Consider the following 13,234-nt stretch of genomic DNA (forward strand, 5'->3'; position numbering starts at 1 on the left):
TTATAGTACCTGGAATCACCTATCGCATCCTGCCATGGGCTCTAGAGCAGGCTTACTTACCCTTTAAGATCATCCAGGGCACTGAGAAACTCAATTCTCTGTAGCCAGGAGCATCCCGAAAGGAAAGCCCAAAATGTGAGGGACATCGCTGCAGTGGACGGCTAAGGCGATTATTGGCAGCGTCTCAGCCTTCAGTGAGAAGCTCAGCACCTTAGATTTCCATTGCTTGACCTCTTAGCTGACTCGAGTCCTTGAGCCTTCACGGGGGCTGAGCTAGTGGGTGACTAGGATTGGGAATTCAGGTATCGCCTCCTCTTGTCTGGATGACGGACTGTGGCAGGAGTGCCCGATGGAGCCAGTTCAGGGCTTCGTGCACGTGGCCGCTGGGGGGCTGCAGGCACCCAGATTCTCTGTGGGATACCAGGCCCACTGTGGGCATGCACAGTCAGACTGTGCCAAAGCTGTTCTGGCTCAGCATTTGCTGGGTCTGACACTAATGCTTTACAGTGTAGCTAGACCCATTTTGCCCATGTCGAGCTTTGTGAAAACTCTAACTTTCTTGGGACTTGTGGTGTGCCCTCTTTATTAAGTCTCTGAAGAGGCTGATGGCTCTAAGTGCTCTTGGAGCTTGTCTGTTATATCTGAGTGAGCGGCAGTCCCCCCGAGTGCCCTTCTTTGCCTGGTCATAATATCAGTACAATATTGAATATTGAAAAGGACGTGTGTCTGTCTTGACCTCCGTTTTTCACTTTAAGTACTTGGAGAGTTGCCGTTATAGAGACTGTGGTCTTCAGAAGACAGAATAGGCCAAATGGCTCATTTCTGTGCGTGTCCCCCCGCCCATAAGGTATCGTCAGAGATTCCCTCAGAGCAGACCTGTGGGAGGTTACGGCCAGAGGCTCACCGTTCTTAGAGACGTCTCTCCCTGGGGTCTTCTCCACACTGCTTCAGGCTCCCTGTTTCCAGCCCATAAGAGAACTGAATAACCTGTTGGGTCAGTCCTGTGTCCAGCTTGCATTGATTTACACCCCCAAGACTCACGGGACCTGGAGGGAAAATAGTTCATGTGTGTGGCCGCTGCAGCGAGAACTGCTGAAAGAAGATGAGGAGCAGTGGCCAGGAGCCCACGGAGGTGCTGAGAGAAGCTGCGGTGAAGGCTGACCTCTCGGAGCGCTTCTAAAGCACCCAGTCCCCATCGGAGAATAAGTCAAACAAATATTAAGGGAAGGAAATCGAATATGTATGCTGAACCGTGAAATAACATATGATCGCTTATAAAAGCACCCAGTTGGGAATTACAATAGAGTGACACTTTTTTCTTCCCCACTGAGCACATTAAAAATAACAAGCTCAGAATTTATTTACATAGCCATTAATGAGACATCAAATGTAGGGCGAGTGGCCCACGCTCCCCTAGAGAAGGTAGCAGCTTCCTGCTGGCACATCTCCCCATCGGGAAGGGGCCTCCTCACAGACTCCCATCCCAAGTAAGTCAGGTGAGTGGGTTTCAGTATGTTTTCCATAAGTGCTTATTTTGTGCCAGGCAATGTTGGTGAGGAAAGAGCTCTCCTGACCTTTCCACTCCCAGCCCCCGGTGTTCCCCACTGGGCCTCCACGTCCTTCCTGCCTGCAGCGCCACCAGGGCCACCTGGCTTTGTAGCTTCATGTCTCAAGAACAAGTGCTTATAATGTGAGATAGTCACTTTAAAGAGGTGTTGGTACCCCTGATAGTTTAAAGAACGCATACTTTTCCTCTTCCCATTCAAAAGACGATACCTGCAATGATATTCCAACCCTGAAAGAATCCATATGTTTGAGGGTTATTGTTCCAAAAGCTGCGTGTTGTCTCATTGGGATTGATTATAGGCTTTCGCTGCTCCAGAAATTCAGAGCTTCAGTATTTGGCTTCTGCTTTGGGGATATGGGGGATTTGTCTTGCATGGGTTGCTTATCTGCCTTGATTCTGATACAGAGATGCTTAAAGGAGATGTGTGGGCAGGACTTGGCCTAGGGCCAGAGGAAATAAAAGCCACAGCAGCATCCAGGCCCAAATTTCCCAGTAGCTCTCTCTGGAGGGCAGTGCCTTTAACTTTCCAAGGAAAATTCTCTGTTACTCCCTAATGTTAAGCTGCACTGTGCATTGCCAGTTGCAACATCGTGAGTTTGAGGCAGTGCTTGGTGATTGTTATTGCATTAGACATAGCGACTCTACATTTTGGAATAAAAAGAAAGAAAACTTAAAGGATCAGAGTAGTCCCCTGACCTCAGAAGTGTCACGATTGGGAAAATGAGTCTCTAGAAAGCACGGTAAACTCTAGTCAGTGTGATGTTTATGGCTCACCTCTTAGATCACATTGATTGCTTCGTGCTCAAAAATTGGTACCTAGGGTTCACATTAATTGTGATTGCAGTATATTTGCTACTGTCTGTTGCCTGGTTTAGATCAAGAGTTGGCAACCTTTAAAGGTCATATTTCTTAGTGTTGGGCTAAAGATTTGAGGGGTGGGGCAGAAGTCCTGATTAAATGTTGACACTGTTCTCAGAGAAGGAAGGAAGGGGCTAACTTCTGACAACCAGAGCCCTAATTAAATTCACAGCGTAGATCTGGGGCTGGATTGAAAAATATCCCCTTTAGAGCTGTCCATTCAGACTGGTTTTATCTGCTTTGTTTACTACTGTGTGACTAGTACTTGATACTTAGTAGATGTTCAGTAAATATTTATTGACTAAATGAGTGAACTTAATGTGTTTGAACATTGAATTTTCTCCTATTTCATTTCAATGAGTGAAATTATAAGGAGTTGCTCAAAGTTAAATATTTCCCGATTCTGTATTAGGTGGGAGAATCCGGTTCTTCTGTTTCTTGGCCTGCTAAATAGACAGCAAAGAATAATTTTGTCCTACTTGCTTACCCAATTGGGGGCAATGAGAATCTCAGTCCTAACTCTGTAATTTTAACTTTTTATTCCCTTTCTTCCCTTAAAATGAAATCCGTGAAGCATTGTCCTTATTCCCTGCTTTCCCACCCCTAACCCAGAAGTAATCTTACTATCCTCTTAACTCTTTTTCATACTTTTTCCTGTGTCCTTGCTTTGTTTCATCTCTAGCTTTTTATTCATGTCATTAGCTTTTCTAAATGGCAAACTCCGTAGTAACAAGATACATGCTTTGTGTTTGTATTCACTCTTTGAAGTGTAAGGCGGTTCCTAAGAATAGTTGGGGCACAACTGATGTTTGACAAAAGGTGCAAACGTAGTTTAGTAGAGGAAGCATAGCCTTTTTAACAAACGGTGGTGGACGAACTGGATATCCATAGGCAAAAATTTAACCTTGGTCTAAGCCTCACACCCAGTTAAAGAAATCATAGTACATCCATACCGTGGAATACTACTCAGCAATAAAAAAGAACGAACTATTGATACACAGAACAAGTGAAAAATTAACTGAAAGTGAATCATAGGCTTAAATGTAAACATAAGGCATTTAGAAAAAAACGTGAGAATATCTTCAGGCTCTCGGGCTAAACAAAGAGCCCTTAGACTTAACAACAAAAGCATAATTAATAAAAGGAAAATTGATAAATTGGACCTCATCAAAATTAAAAACTTCTGCTCTGTATAAAAACCTTTTGAAGAGGTAGAGAAGACAAGCTGTAGAATGAGAGAAAATACTTGCAAACTATATATCCAACAAAGGACTAAGCATCTAGGATATTTAAAGAACTCTCAAAACTCAACGGTAAAAACCAAACAATCCAGTTAGAACATGGGCAAAGGACATAAACAGACATTTCATGGAAGAGGATACACAGATGGCAAATAGCATATGAAAAAATGTTCAACATTGTTAACCATTAAGGAAATGCAAACTAAAACCATAATTATATATCACTGTGTACCTATCAGAATGGCTACACTAAAAAAAAAAAAAAGTGACAACATCAAAGGCTGGTTAAAGATGCAGAGAAACTGGATGACCCATCATTGCTGTTGGGAACGTAAAATGGTGCAGCCATTCTGAAGAAGCAGTTTTGGCAGTTTCTTATAAAACTAAATACACAACTACCATATGACCCAGCAGTTGCACTCTTGGGCATTTATCCCAGCGGAATGAAAATTTATGTGCATACAAATTCAAAGCAGCTGTATTTGTAATGGCCAGAAACAAATCAGCGCAGATGTCCTGTGCGTAAATAGTTAAAGAAACCATAATACATCCATACCATGGAATACTACTCAGCAATAAAAAGGAACAAACTATTGATACACAGAACAACTTAGATAAATTGTTAGGGAATTATGCTAAGTGAAAAAAAGCCAGTCCCAAAAGATTACAATACTGCATGATTCCATTTATGTAGACTTTTTGAAATTACAAAATGATAGAAATGGAGAACAGATTAGTGGTTGCCAGGGGGAACCTGGATGGTGGAGGATGTCCATAAAAGAGCAACAGGAGGGACCTAGGTGGTGATAGAAATACTCTGTATCTGGACTGTATCAGTGTCGATATCGCTGTGGTATCACATTATACTTTTGCAAAGTATTGCCATTGGGAGAAACTAAAAAGTACACAGGATCTCTGCAATTTTTTCTTACAACTTCTTTCGAATCTGCACTTATCTGAAAATAAAATGTTTAATTAAAAAATAGTACCACAGCCAGTATGGAAGGCAGTGTGGAAGTTCTTTGAAAAATTAAGAATAGAATTACCATATGACCCAGCAATCCCTCTCCTGGGTATCTACCCAAAAAATCTGAAAATATTTATCCATAAAGACATACATGCTCCAATGTTCATTGCAGCTTTATTTACGGTGGCCAAGTCATGGAAACAACCAAAGTTCCCTTCGGTAGATGAATAGATGAAGAAGTTGTGGTATATATACACAATGGAATACTATTCTGCAGTAAGAAAAGATGAAATAGTACCATTTGTGACAACATGGATGGATCTTGAGATTATAATGCTAAGCAAAATAAGTCAGACAGAAAAAATAGAGAACCATATGATTTCACTGATATGTGGTATATAAAACTGAAAACAACAAAAGAACAAGACAAACAAATGAAGAAACAAAAACTCATAGACACACGCAATAGTTTAGTGGTTACCAGAGAGAGGGTAAGGGGGGCGGGGGATGGTAGATGAGGGTAAAGGGGATCAAATATATGGTGATGGAAAGAGAACTGACTCTGGGTGGTGAACACACAATGTGATATATAGAGATGTATTACAGAATTTTACACCTGAAATCTATGTAACTTTATTAACAGTTGTCACCCAATAAACTTTAATTAAAAAAAGAATAGTACCAAAAATTATTAGAACTGATAAATGAATTCAGTAAAGTAGTAGGATACAAAATTAATATTCAGAAATCGGTTACATTTTCATATACCAATAATGAATTGTCAGAAAAATTAAGAAAACAATCCCATTTGCAGTTATATCAAAAAATAAAATACCTAGGTATAAATTTAACCAAGGAAATAAAAGACCTGTACTTGGAAAATTACAAGATTTGAAGAAGATACAAATAAATGGAAGCATATACCATGCTCATGGATAGACAGAATTAACATTGTTAAAATGTCCATACTATCCAAAGCAATCTATAGATTCAGTGCAATCCCTATCAAAATAACAATGGCATTTTTCACAGAATTAGTACAAATAATCGTAAAATTTATATGGCACCGCAAAAGACCCCAAATAGCCACAGCAATCTTGAGAAAGAAGAACAAAATTGGAGGTATCATAATACCTGATATAGAAAAGAAATAATAATGGTAGTTTAATTATTGAGTATTTTATCTGTGAGTTGAATGCATAAATTAATTAAATAGGAATACTCAAATCTCTCCATCCCTAAACTCTGTGATTTTAGCTTGCTGTTGGATTGCCTTTCTAGAACTTGATATTGGGATTAATATTTTTAAGATACGTGGAATGTCTCTGGATTTTTTTTTTTTTTTTTAAATGCTGTTGAGGACATCATCTGTTTTGACAGTTTGGACTTTATTGTAGTTTTTGCCTTTTATTGTGAGCCACCCCAAATCATTCTTTGGGAAATAGATGGGATATAAATAAATAATTCGAAAGAGTCCGTCTGCTGCTTGATTCTCCACCAAGAGATTCTAGGGTTTAAGCACACACACAGGGCACTATGATGAATTGACTCATTAAGAAATTATATTGGAACCACATTTATGCTTTGAAGTCAGCCAGGATTACAGAGTTTGTGGTCAGTGCCATTTTCCTCCCTTTCTACAGTGAGAAGAAAACAAAAAGCCTTGGCCTGTTTTGCAATAGCATCCCTGACTACAAGTGATGGATGTCACCAGGGCAGTGACTTGAAGTAACGAGTTGTTATTTTGCTGGACAAGAACTAATTAATATCTTTGGTCCCCAGTCATTTAAACTGAGCTTCACCAAAATCAACTGGAAATTTTGAAGGCTCAATAATGGGTGTTTATAAAAACTAAAGTCTGTTTCCACTTGTGCAGGATTTAAAGAGAATAGCCATTTGGCTTATGATCACTATTCCTTTAACTTCATTAAACAATCCCCTGGGATTAGACTTAGAAATCGTATGCTCCCCCCCGCCCCGCAGTGGAACTGAGCTTATGGAAATAAAAATGATTTCATGTTTAGTGGCACTTAAGGAGCACAAAGTTAGAAAACCCATGGCCTGACCCTGACCCATCTTTTCATCCTCCCATCTCTTCAATCTCACGTCTCCTCTTCTTTATTATCTCTCAAGGGGTTCATTGCCTCATGAAAAACAGTAGTTGAGTTTAATCTTTTGTTCAGCTGCTTTTTGCCGGTATTTCCTTCTCTGCCCCAGAGCCTCACAGATGACAAGGTTCCAGTAGGCCCAGGGAGGTCATATGTGGAATCTCGCTGGTTTCCTACACAGCCAACAGGAGTTTCTTCTTTTAATGGTGTGAGCATGTGGCTTTCTTTCCGAAATGAAAACCACATTCATGAAGAGCCTTCAGCTTTTAGAAGATGAGCGCCGCTGGGAGCCAAGGGTTTTCTCTTGTCCCCCACCTCCTCTCCCTACCCCATTCGGTTCTCAACTTGGTCATTCGGGGTGCACGTGTGACTCTTACCATCCTGCCACTGGCATCTCAGAGCCAAAGGACATAACATTGAGTGTGATTTAAGACATTATCTAGCTTTGTTTTGTAAGTGAGGGATTGCGCTTGGGGAGATGAGGTGCTTCTTAGAATCAGAAGAGTGGGAAACCGTGACTTCACGAAGAGAGGACTGGACTGGGCGTGAGGACCCAGCTTGAGCTGGCAGCGTCACCTCAGGACAGTGGCTTCCTCGCCAGCTCTCACCGTTCTCACCTGCACAGCGAGGGAACGGGGTCAAATGATCTCTGCCTCCCAGGTGACCCCTGAGTGCACATCTGCAAATCAGAGAGAGTGTGGGCAGGGATCAGCAGCTCAGACCAGCGAAGTGTGTGTCTTCTCACCACCCACAGGAGGCACATGGTTATGCCAGCTGGTGAAACGGTATAGATGCAAGGAGGAGGCGAATGTCTTAAAGCCACTTTCTTCAGTTGTGTCTTCCTGATAGCAGTAACGGGTGAGAGATTTAATAGCAGATGTTCCTCTGTCAAGTGTGGCCAACCTCAGTCTGTCTGTCTGCCTTCAGCAATGCCCCAGCCCAGAAGCGGGAACGTGAAAGGCTTGTAGATCATGCCCCCTGACACCAAGGCACTAACTTCCAGCCAAACTGGGGCAAATAGGATTGCTGCCAAAACCCCAGAAGCCTTCCCATGATGCTGGTTTTCCTGCTTGGCTTATATTAAGCAGAATCCTGCCTTAGGTTGGTGAGGTCGCTGATAGGATCTAACAGGTAAATCTTAATACATAACACAGCATGTACATGTATTTGTCAAAACCAGTCAGCGTTAGGGAACGCCAGGTGATAACTTCAGGGTTCCCTGCTCTAGATGTCTAGCATTAGCATTTAATTGTATCCAATCATGGACAGAGCACCCCCTTGACAAAAACTACCAACCACCAGTGTAATGAAAAGCATGAGCTAAAAATGAAGCCAATCAGCCCCTTCATTTCAGGAAATTCCAAATATAAAAGGTGAGCTTTGTTCCCGGAGGGCTGAGAGTGAATCCGATAACCGGCTCCTCTGTGGAAACCAGCTAACAATTGGAATCTAGCCAGCTACCCCTTTCCCATCTGGGCAGCATGCAACACAAGGCTGAAGGGAAGAAGGGCCAGTAACTCAAAGACGTTGGCAAGTTGGGTCCCTTGCAGTTCTGCCTCGGCTGAAACAGGCAAGTGACCACAGCGTCTGGGCTGGTTCCTAGAGTTCTGTTCCACTTTGATGGTTAGGGATTGACAAAACCCAGGGGTGTGTGCAAGGAGAGAAAGAAGCCATGGCCCAGCCTGGTGCACCTTGGACCCATCTTGCCCTACCCCTCACCCCACCCCCCGCCACTACCTCACCACTTCTTAGTCCATCTCTTGGCTCACGAATCCTAATACATGTGGCATCCTTCTCACCCAGTAGCAATATTCCTGTGGAACTGTGCCTTTGAAAGTGTGATGACTGTAGCAGCCACTTCAGAGAGTTACTTTCCTCCTAGAGCTGACCCATGATTTCCTAATTGTATATCCCAGATGGGCACCACCTGTGGTTACACCTTCCCCCGTTTCTCCCCCCAGTCAGTTTCCTGAATCTGATTGTGGTTAGCACACACCCTGAGTTTAAAATGCACTCTCTAAGCCGGCTAAGAATCTAGTGCATTATCCTTTTTTTAGGAACATTTAGTAAGTACCCATATGTGTATGGCATTTTAAAGTTCAATAATGTAGGCCATGCTATTTAGAAATCTACAACTTGTAGCTAATCACATCCAATGAGTTAGTTTCCTTGGGAATAGGTTAATGAGGAAGAAGATATAAGATTTTAGCCCTAAAAGGACATTAGAGTTCATTGAATCCAACCCCTCATTCTGTTGATGGCAAAAATGAAAGCAGGACAACTTGAGTAGGTCCACTGGACGGGTCCTCACTGGCAAAGCTACTGCTGGGTCTGTGTTAACCATGACCGCGCTGTGTTTTCTGTCGGAGGCTGCCCCCTCCTAACCTAGGCTGCCTCCTGTGCCTTTTAAACAAAGGTACGAGATCTCAGTTTGATGCTCTAGTCATGGGAAGCCACAGAAGACCTCAGAAAGCTTAAAAAAAATTAAATTAAAAAAATAAAGAACTCCGAAGACAGCCAAGTGACCATAGCTGGGAGTTCAGAAGAGGAGATTTCCATAATCCTGGTAAGAGATGGTTAGGACCAAGATGATAAACATTAGATTGGAAGGAAACAGTTGGAAGATGGCATTTTGTTGTTATAACCTCTGTTTGAATAGTGATTTGGAATAGGCCCCAAATGTAAGAACTATTCAAATTATTGCTAAGCCCCTCACCAAGGCATAGAGTTTATTCTAACAGACATAGGCTTCTGTCTTCACAGATGTGTGCGATTAAAAATAGCGGAGGATACTGTATATGGAGGACTCAGGAGGGTGGGCAGGCGAGTGAATGATGGCTTTGTGACTAGAGATAGCTATGGAAGCCCTGTTACTAGAACCACAGGGATAGAATGTGAAGTTTGCAATGCCTACACTACAATATGGAGAGGCATCTGCTAGTAATGTCAGAAGGCTGACCCCAGAGCATTTTCCTGAGGTAAAAAGAAAAAGTTGAATTAGAGTAGGAGGTGGGTAGACATGAGGAAGGGGGGTAGAATTTGAGTTCTCGCTCTTCTGGCTGGGAAAATGCTTTACTATGTACATAATCAACTTCGTACTACACTGGGGCTCGGTGAGAGAGGGCCCGTCCCATTCCGTTGCACTCCGTTTTGATCCTGGAGTCAGCTGCAGAGTTATAGATGAAGTGACAAGGATGGTATCTTGATTGTATCCAGCTGCCTAGAATAAGTCACGGGCAGGGAGGCCCCGCGTGAGGAACAGCGCTCACCAAAGGCTCCAAAGGAATCTGAAACTCAGGACACCTCAGATGCTTTCAGAGCAATGTGGTTTAGCATTCTGTGACCCAGTGTCACCCAGTTAAGTCCCTCTGGAAAGGACGCTGATACGTGGCTTCAGCTACCAGGGAGAGGACTGAGATCTTAACAGCATTCAACCCTAAAACTGTGCCAATATCATTATTGCGGCAAATCGGAGCTCGAAAAGAAGAACCACTTAGGAAAGTGATTTGAACTTCCTTTGCCCGAATTACAGAGCTGTGTTGACTCAAAGTAAATGGGGGTTTGGGGGATGCAACTTGCATCCGGCACAGGTGCCAGCTGAATAGATGCCTCCCTCCAGCCCCCAACCCTGCCCCTTTTCCTCCACCTTGCCCATCCCTGGTATTTAGTTAGTTACTTGGGCTCGGAGCCCTTCCGAAATCTCTTGCATTGCGTTGAGGTGAATCCATGAGTGCTGCGCTGGTGTGGCTTGAACAGGCAGGTGCTTGGCGCTGGGAAGAGGGAACTGGCGTTTCATGGAGTCCGCCCAGGCCCACAAACCGAACAGGAGTTATGGCTCACATACTATGTTGTTGCTCTGGGCTCTATAAAACTGTAATAGTATCATATTATTTTAATCTGCTGAAATACAAACCCCAGAGTAGAAAACACAGCAGTAGCATTACACATCTGAGGAAATGTTCGACATGGGTTCATTTGTCTGCAGCTATTACGATGACGTCTGTGGCCGGTTAACTCTGTTGGTTACAACATGGTGTTAATGAGGCCAAGGTTATGGTGGGAGAGGCCTGTGAGGTGAGCTGCTCTCGCACACAGGGAAGCTCTCTTCCCAGCTCCAGACCACGCTCCAGACCCGGGTCAGACATCACATAAAAGCTTGTGGATGATCACAAGGAGGACTGGGCAAGACAGTGTAATGACTCAGCAAATATCCCTCTAGCCGCTTCTGGAAAAGCAATTTAAAACATGTGCTTCAGTGATGGTGAGTTCTGGCTGTGATCTGCGCACACAAAGGATATCACATTATTATTAATGGTACCGGCCGATCGATACTGTTGCAGACATCCTTTCTGAATTAAGGAGTGTACCGGCTCTGGCTGTGAAGAAGAGAGAAAGGCTCTTTGGTCCCATTCTTTCTTTCTCAGCGTTTGCCTGCTGAGATTCTGCCCGTTCATGCGTCCGGCACGTTTGTGTGGAATGCCGGCGTGTGCGGCACTGTGCTTTGTGCCCCAGACGTCACAGGGTTGAATGAGACAAAGTCTCGGTCCTTCTGGAGTTTAAAATCTACAGGAGGAAAACATAATAAATAAGTAGACAGGAAATAACCAAAACAATTACAAAAAATGAAAGTTTGGTGAAGGAAAGCATGGCGTGAGGGGGTGGGATGAAGAATGGCTGGTTGGGGGATGGTGTTTATGTGGGTAAGAAAGTCTGAAAAGGCCTCTCAGAGTGGGTGCGTTTCAGCAGTGACCTAACTGATGAGCGGGAACCGGCCTTTCAAAGAGCTGGGAGGACATTCCAGTTAGAAGAAATAGCAAATACAAAGGGCTTGAGGTCTAGTCGTGGTTAAAGAACAGAAAAGCCACTGAAATCTGAGACAACATGGTAAGAGAAGAGATTGGCAAGTGGGTAGGCCCTTAAGGACGTTCTGAAGAGTTTGGATGTTATTCTCAGTCAATAGGGAGCCATTTTGTTTGTTTGTTTTGTTTTGGGGGTGGAACATTTCTTAAAGATTTGGGGGAGGGGGGGAATGTTATGAGTTGAAGTGTGCCCCCTAAAGAAGATAGGTTGGGATCCTAACTCTTAGTAATTCTATTTGGAAATGGGGTCTTTTCAGAGGTAATCAAGGTAAAATGAGGCCCTAATCAATTTGACTAGTACCCTTCTAAAAAGGAGAAATGTGGACGCACAGAGGGAAGAAGGCCACGTGAAGACAGGTTGGGAGCGGTGCATCTACCAGCCAGGGAATGCCAGAGAGTTACAGCCTACAACCAGAAGCTCAGAACAGTCGAGGAAAGACCCTTGCACTACAGGTCTCAGAGGGAGCGGGCCCTGCCAACACCTTGATTTCAGACTTCTAGATTTCTGTTGTTTGAAGCCACCCAGTTTTGTTACTTTGTTCCAGCAGTCCTAGCACACTAAAAAAGGGAAGTGTCAGCACACTGGCTCTGCCCTTGGCAAAGCAATGAAGCATCCTCCCTGAGCTCAGGGGCACCTGGGTGATGTAGCCTGTGACCCTATGACTTACTTATATGGGTAAATATGTAATGAAAATAATATAAATGTTAAAAAAGTATATACATATGTATATATGGCAGAGTCCACTAGTTGAATTATCCTGTACAGCACATCCTAATATTCTTTTAGGAATGGTCTTTTTAGGGCCACCCTGTAACTATTTATGGTTTGGAAAAGCAAGAGTGGAAGCAAGGTAAGTTAGAAGCCTGTCCCAGTAATGTAGGTGAGAGATGATGGTGGTTTGAGCTACAGAAAGTAGCAGTGGAAATGGTAACAGGTAGTTAGAAGTAGAGCCGGCAGGGATTACAGTGGACGGGATGCGGGGGGAAGCGGGAAAGGAAGAAATAAAAGCTGACTCCTCGCTTTTCTTGAACAATTGGTTAGGTGATTTATTGAGATGGAGAAGATTGAGAGAATGGCTTATCTGGGGCTACAGAACCAAGAATTATGCTTTGGACATGTTAAGCTTGAGATGCCTAATTGTTTATTCAGTTGAAGGTATTAAGTCAGTTGTTGGTTATCTCAGGAACATTCAGGGCCAAACATAAATTTAGAGGTCATCAGATTATAGATGGTATTTAAAGTGATTGAAACTAGATGAGGTTACATAGAGAATTTAAAGAAGAGAACAGGGCCCTGGGCTGGGTCCCCAGGAACCCTGTTGTTTAGAGGTCTGAGAAAGGAGGAGGAATCATGGTGCTGAAAAGCTGCTGCATGAGCAGCTGGCAAATTGTCAATACTCAATTAATGGTACAAACTTCTCTTTTAAACATTAAACTAAATTATGTAGAAATATGTGGGGAAAGGTATTGGAAGTACCCCACCTCTAAATTACCAAATTTTATTTAACAAAATGTATCTAAGAACTTTTTCAAATATGGAAATCAAGTTTTTGTTTTCAATATGTTACAGATTATAGAACCAGATAAATTCTCTGTACTTAAATTAAGGCTTCCAAAAGGCTGTAAGAATGACT

The 13,234-nt window shown here is 43.0% G+C and overlaps 1 protein-coding gene across 1 annotated transcript in view; it reads left to right on the forward strand.

Moving 5' to 3' along the window:
- The window catches only part of EXT2 (exostosin glycosyltransferase 2), a 124,474-nt gene that overhangs the window by 100,509 nt on the left and 10,731 nt on the right, over positions 1–13,234 (forward strand). The gene's annotated exons all lie outside the window — the stretch shown is intronic.

This window comes from Rhinolophus sinicus, linkage group LG06 (genome assembly GCF_036562045.2).
Source record: "Rhinolophus sinicus isolate RSC01 linkage group LG06, ASM3656204v1, whole genome shotgun sequence".
In the NCBI taxonomy this organism is placed as follows: Eukaryota; Metazoa; Chordata; class Mammalia; order Chiroptera; family Rhinolophidae; genus Rhinolophus; species Rhinolophus sinicus.